This window comes from Canis lupus, chromosome 3, assembly GCF_011100685.1.
Source record: "Canis lupus familiaris isolate Mischka breed German Shepherd chromosome 3, alternate assembly UU_Cfam_GSD_1.0, whole genome shotgun sequence".
Classification (NCBI taxonomy): domain Eukaryota; kingdom Metazoa; phylum Chordata; class Mammalia; order Carnivora; family Canidae; genus Canis; species Canis lupus.
Window position 1 is genome coordinate 58,215,619 of NC_049224.1, and position 7,250 is coordinate 58,222,868.

A 7,250-nucleotide genomic window follows, 5' to 3' on the forward strand; every position below is an offset into this window, starting at 1 on the left:
GCCCACGTAGACTTATTTTGGTGAAAGATGTAAAGCATGAGTAAACGTTTCGAAAATGATAAGCCGGCTTACTAAATAACGCACCCCTTCCTTAGAGGCACAAGTTGCCTCCCCTGTATATCTAGATCTTCATACAACTGCACCTGTATCTTGATTCTTTCTTTAGTTCAACTACATTGTCCGTTGCTGAAACCACACATGAAAATTACCCTGAGCTCCAAATACTGACTTCTAGACCAATTGCTAAAACACACGCTGTAGAAAGACTCTTCCAGAACAGCAGTAACATGGGGCCTGGGGACAATGAGCATTGGCTTACCTCTCCATTTTGCTGCTCACTCCCTGCTCAACCCTGAGCGAGCACAGCCTGTGAGCCTCAGTTTCCTTGATGGTAAGATGGGGGCAGTGGCCTCCCCTGATTTCTGATCCTCCCCTAAACTCTGCATTCCACCAGGAAGGGGCAGTAGGCCCTGAAATAGCCTTACCTGTTCATGTCTCTGCATGCCAGCCACGCTGTTTCCTCAGCTCTGAATAGTGTTCTCATGTCCTCTTTCCATCGGACATCCATCTTCACGCACAGAGGAGACCCCAGGGGCACCTCCTCCCGAAACTTCCCCATACCCAGGTTACCAGCCATCCTCTCATATGCTCTCCTGGCAGCCTATACGCACAATTCCTGGGGACGTATGTATTTACATGTTCGGCCCAGCGGCTGACTCAAATCCCCTGGGAGTGGACGCTGGGTTTGCTACTATTCTTTGATCACCAGAATTAACACCCAGCAGGTGCTTAGTAGGTGTTGGTCAAATGCATGGGTGGATGAATGGATGCTGACGTAGGGCTAAGTGAGAGTCCAGCCGGTCGCCCATTGTCCTCTGCCCTTGGAAAGCACACCCCAGGAAAGACTTCACCTTAGTGGCCAATTCCTTACATTCTCTCTTGCCTCCTAATGACAGCATCCTGATGTCAGAACCCCCTCTCTCTATGGGACTGCTGTCGCCAACGCTAGATCCCTAAAAACCTCTCCACAGCTTCTCAAAAAGCTGTCTCCTTCTTTCTCAGTGGATCTTATGTTCCTGGCTTTCTCTCTGGGTTCTGAGCTCCCATGGCAGGTTTTTGTAACCTCAGGACATGACATTAGACCACAAGGCTGGTCCCCCACTGGTCTGCCAACCTACAGAATAACCATGGGCTTCCTGCCTCTCCAGGGCCGACCAGGGGGGCCAAAACGTTTGCCTGTGCTAGCCCCCTGAGCTGGAGGAAGGCAATTAAGTTTGTTGAATAATTATTATGAGCCTGGAGCTTTGTATGTGGATTTGGATTTAATTCTCTCAAAACCTCTTAAGACCAGGGTGACTATTTCCATTCCCAGAAACCCCAAGGACCTGAAAGTTGTTCCAACTGAAATGGAACTTGTGGGATTTAGTCACAGCCCAAAGACCCATCCTCCTTCCACATCTTCCCTTGATGCCTCTGGTCTTGCCTTCCTGGGTGAATGCTGTCACGTGGTCATCACTGCCCTGTGGTGGGCTGCATCCAGCCCCCGGAATTAGACTTCTGGTGGAAATCCATTTGAGTGGCTCTATCTGGGCACCAGTCATGCAGGTCTCCCCCAGTTCAAAGTCCATCCCAACACTCCTTGGAGTTTGGAGTCAGAATCCCTGGGCCCACCCAGATTTGAGTTTGAGTCCCGCCTGTGTTGCATACGAGCTAGACGATTCTCAGTGTCTCCGGCCAGGCTAATAATCCCTCCTCATCCCTCTCGGGGCCAGCCAATTCCTAGAGAGAGCACAAGACTCAGGCTCCGGAGTGTACTTTTTAAATGCAAACCAACCATTCCAGAGCCCACACTCCAGCATCATGTTTTAGGAGACGTTCACACTCCCAGCTATTCCGCACCTGCCCGCAGCCAGGGACTGTGTTCTAATGCAGATGTCCTGAGGTTAAGAATCCAGGAGGAGAGCTCAGGGACCATAGAGAAATTAGGCAATCAGTGCTAAACCTCCTTACCCACCCAGCCTCTCCTGCTGCTTCCCCTGGAAGCCACCATAAAGGCTCCTGCCCACACAGTTCCATCCACCTCCTGCCAGAGCCAGGTTCCCCTGTGTCCCCCTCTGTGGTGCTCTTGGGAGTGGTCTTTCCAGGGGCAATCTTCCCCTTATCTGTTGGCCTTGCTGGAACTGATTTTTTTTTCCTGCAAATACACTATTTTGATCCATGCTTTAAATCCAAGATTCAAGATACCAGCAGTATAATCCTTGGTACATTTCGCTGAGGCTCCTCTTGATCATATGGGGACAGGAACAATTTCTACCTCTTCAGGTCATTGTGGGGAACAAGCAGTAGGTTCCTGGCACATGCTAAGTGCCGAAGGAGAGTGATTACCTATGTGATCATCGCAGATGTACCTCAGCGCTCACCAAGTACTCACCATGGCGCAGCGCAAAAGTCAGGGCTTGACAGGGCACAGAGTGGGGCAACGACAAGCAATTAAGAGCCTTCTCCACCTACTTCCCTGATCATCCAAACACAAACTGGGCTCTGAAGAACTGTGGGCTTGCTCAGGGGAGGCCATGAGTGAAACTTTGTTAACCTTAGTAACTGAAAAAGCAGTTGTGCTGGATGGACAGCGGTACCAGAGCAGCACAGCCACAGAACACACTGCCACGAAGATGGCTGGAAAACAAGGGGCCAGGAGATGGCAGTGGACCTTGCTATCAAAGTAGAGCTCCAGTGACAAATAGCTGTGAGCCATGGTTGCTAGGGAGTGATGTCAATGCAAGGCAAAGGATCAAAAGCCAGGAGTCAAGGGATGGTTATGGGTCAGTGTTACACCAGCGATATTAGGTGCCTGCCATACGCCAGTCTTGATTCTGTAAAGGCTGGGTCTTCCAAATAAAGCAGTGATAGAAGTATGGATGTGCTGGGGAACAGGTCTTGACCTCATAGAGAAGGTGTATGAGGTCAGTGGTTCTCAAACTTAAGCATGCATTAGAACCACCTGGAAGACCAGTTAAATCACACATTACTGGACCTGCAACCTTCACTTACCTCCAACATTTTCTGATTCAGTAGATCTGGGGTGGGGCGTATCTAACATGCTCCTACACTAACTAGCACTCCACCCGGAAGACCAGTTAAATCACACATTACTGGACCTGATGGCCTTGCCCCTGCCCAGCCCAACCACCTCTCCTGTCCTGTTGCAACTCCTTCTGGGTCAGTCCCCCATGCTTCCACCCCTTCTTCCCTTCAGCCCATTCTTTGCATCATAGCCAGAGTGATCTTAAAAGTATGAATTGGATTATGGATTATGTCATCTCCCTGCTTTGTGACATAATCCAATGGCTTTGTGATATATTTTGAAACATTTGCAAATGTTGGAGAGGATATGGAGAAAGGGGAACTCTCTTGCACTGTTGGTGGGAATGCAAGCTGGTGCAGCCACTCTGGAAAACTGTGTGGAGGGTCCTCAAAGAGTTAAAAATAGAGCTGCCCTACGACCCAGCAATTGCACTCCTGGGTATTTATCCCAAAGATACAGATGCAGTGAAACGCCGGGACACCTGCACCCCAGTGTTCATAGAAGCAATGTCCACAATAGCCAGACTGTGGAATGAGCCATGATGTCCTTTGACAGATGAATGAATAAAGAAGATGTGGTATATGTATTTACAATGGATTATTACTCAGCCATCAGAAAGGATGAATCCACCTTTTTCTTCGACATGGATGGAACTGGGGGGTATTATGTTGAGTGAAGAAAGTCAATTGGAGAAGGACAATCATCATATGATTTCACTCATACGGGGAATATAATAAATAGTGAAAGGGATTATAAGGAAAAGGAGGGGAACTGAGTGGGAAAAATTAGAGAAGGAGACAAACCATGAGAGACTCTTAACTCTGGGAAACAAACAAATGGTTGTGGAAGGAGAGGTGGGCAGGAGGACGGAGTGACTGGGTGACAGGCACTGAGGGGAGCACTTGATGGGATGAGCACTGAGTATTATACTATATGTTGGCAAATCGAACTTCAATAAAAACAAATGTATGGTCTCATTCCTTTGGGGAATATAAAAAAAATAGTGAAAGGGAATAAAGGAGAGAGGAGAAAAAATGAGTGGGAAATATCAGAAAGGGAACAGAACATGAGAGACTCCTAACTCTGGGAAACAAACAAGGGGTGGTGGAAAGGGAGGTGGGCGGGGGGTGGGGGTGACTGGGTGACAGGCACTGAGGGGGGCACTTGATGGGATGAGCACTGGGTGTTATGCTATATTTTGGCAAATTGAACTCCAATTTAAAAATATATATATGTAAAAAAATAAATAAAAATAAAAAAAACAAATGAAAAAAAAATAAAAAAATCTTGAAGAGAAAAAAATTTGCAAAAATATTGATGATATTTTGTTAGGGATTGCATTGAATGTGTAGATTGCTTTGAGTAGCATAGATATTTTAACAATTTTATTCTTCTAATCCATGAGCATGGAATATTTTTCCACTTCTTTGTGTCTTCCTCAGTTTCTTTCATGAGTGTTCTATTGTTTTCAGAGTACTGATCCTTTACCTCTGGGGGTTCCTCAAAAAGTTAAAAATAGAGCTACCCTATGACCCAGCGATTGCACCACTAGGGATTTACCTCAAAGATACTGATGTAGTGAAACGCCAGGACACCTGCACCCTAATGTTCATATCACCAATGTCCACAATAGCCATACCGTGGGAGGAGCCACAATGTCCATCAACAGATGACTGGATAAAGAAGATGTGGTGTTTATATATGATGGAATATTACTCAGCCATCAGAAAGGATGAAATCTTGCCATTTGCAGTGGTGTGGATGGAACTAGAGAGTATTTTTCTAAGAGAAATAAGTCAGAGAAAGACAAATACCGTATGATTTCACTCATACGTGAGAATTTAAGAAATAAAACAGATGAACATAGCTGAAGGGAGGAAAAATAAGATGAAAACAGAGAGACAAACCATAAGAGACTCTTAAGTCTGGGAAACAAACTGAGGTTTGCTTGAGGGGAGGAATATGGGAGGATAGAGTAACTGGGTGATAGGTATGAAGAAAGCACGTGATGTGATGAGCACTGAGTGTGATATGCAAGTGATGAATCACTAAATTCTACCTCTGAAACTAATGCAACACTATATGTTAAGTAACTTGAATTTAATTAAATAATTAAAAAAAAAATTAACCTCTTTATGGTCCCTGAAGGCCCTGCCTAATCCAGCTCCTGCCCACTTCATCAATCTCCCTCCTACTGTGCTCACGAGATTCAAGCCACATGCCTTCTCAGTCTTTATTACCACCTCAGGACCTTTGCACAGCCAACTCCTTCTGCCAGATATGCTCACCTTGAGATGCCCACATACCACATTCTCAGGGGGCTTTCCCTGGTTACCCCAACTCAGGCAGTGCCTCTGCTTCCCTCTGAGGTAAAAATCATCTTTCCTTACACCTCTGGCTGTTTGAAATTATTTATTTGCTTACCTGATTGCTATATGTACATTCATTAGAATGGAAATCCCGGGACATCAGATCTCAGATACCATGCATTCATTTTATCGCTCATCATTCAACAAATATTTATTAAGCATCTACTATGGTTTTTGTTGTTGTTGTTGTTGTTGTTGTTTTTAGCATCTACTATGTTGAAGACATTGCTCCTTCTGGGGAATTTAGCCCCTAGCCATGGCCTTGCACATTCAAGTTGCTTAATAAATAAATATCAGCCAAATAAATAAATGAGTAGAGCAAAGGGCAGGAAAAAGGTTGGATCAGAAAGAAATAGGACATCCATACATCATTTATGTTAAGACCGAGCTTTAATAATAAAGTTAATTAGTAATAAAATGCTAACTTAGGCTGGCAGAGACATCCCCATCAAACAAACATCTCTCGTTCCCAGAGAGAACGAGCCAGGCAAGCCTTCCTCATTGGGATTTCTGAAATCACACAAAAATCCTTACAATGTGGGATATGCCTGTGAGCAGCCAGCATGAAAATAGCACTTATGTATCTTCTCTTCACAGGTGACTACTTGGTTACTTATGAGGCAAAATTTATTAGGTGCTTTTCCTGACAAAGGAAAGGAAACTATATTTGCAATTAACCATACACACACTGCTGATTTCCAACAATAATTTTATGTCCAGGATTTAATGAATCTTTCAGGACTCTTCAAAAACCACTGTGAGCTGAAGTCAGATTTGAGACAGCAGAGAAACGGCATGCTGCACAGGTTGGGCTCCAGCCAGAAATGTCATTGCTCTGTTCCTGTTTTCTAATACTGGTGTATTTTTCACATAACATAGTATCACATCTGTCTAAAGCCAGGTACGCCTCCTCCCCTCCATTCTATAAAGAGGACTGGTCCACAGATAATCCACATCCAGTTATGGCCAAATCCCAGTGATTCCGGCTTACCACGGACAAAGCCTGAAAACTGGAGCATGAGGAGAAGGTGTGCTTTTTTAAAAAGGTACCTTCAATGGCATAAAGTAAGTTAACCAAGTATTGACTTTTGCTGGTACTTGGGGGTGGGGAGGAATCTAAATTAATGACAGATTAAAATGTCTTACGATTGCACATTGCACATTGATTTGTCCTCATGGGGAGGATAAACATTTTCCCTACAAGATTACTTACACATTGTTTCCTTAATTTACTTGTTCAGAGCACTCTGGCAAAATGCAATCCAGGCTCGGTTGATCTGTATGCAAACCTTGTATTTAGGTCTGAATCTGTATTTTATTGTAAAACTGAGAAGCATTCTTAAACTCTAACATTGTCCAAGCTCACATCAGACTTCTTTCTGTGTTTAAGTGTCAAGATATTAATTGCTTTTTGCAGTGTGCTCTGACTTGCATCCAATCAGTTTTCTTTAATGACTCAGGCAGGGAACTCAGTGACATTTGTGAGTGGCAGAATGAGATAAAAGAAGCTGGATGAATTCTTTCTCTCTCTCTCCAGCATCCTCCATGATACGATTTCACAAGCAAGAGATGTGCTACGGCCTCTGCCCAAGTCAGCGATGATTCATTTACTGCACACTGAGGGATGTCTTCATATCTCTGGGATGAAAAAATTTACATTGACGCTGTGCTCACATAAGCACAGATGAATAGACAAACGGAGCAGGATAGGAAGTCCAGAAAACCATATATACATTCAACATACAACACAATACATGTCAAAGGGGGAAAGATGATCTTTCTAATAAATAGTGCTG

General features: G+C 44.5%; 1 long non-coding RNA gene across 2 annotated transcripts in view; it reads right to left on the reverse strand.

The window, feature by feature from the left end:
- LOC111095240 overlaps positions 1 to 3,273 on the reverse strand; it is a 10,671-nt gene extending 7,398 nt beyond the window's left edge. The window contains exons 1-2 of one of the 2 annotated variants that reach the window (XR_005357133.1): positions 3,052 to 3,273; positions 486 to 676 (exon numbers count right to left, since the gene is read on the reverse strand). This is a non-coding gene — a long non-coding RNA (uncharacterized LOC111095240). The remainder of the gene's footprint in view (positions 1 to 485; positions 677 to 3,051) is intronic. The other variant, XR_005357132.1, reaches the window with a different exon arrangement.
- Between the last annotated feature and the right edge of the window lie 3,977 nt (positions 3,274 to 7,250).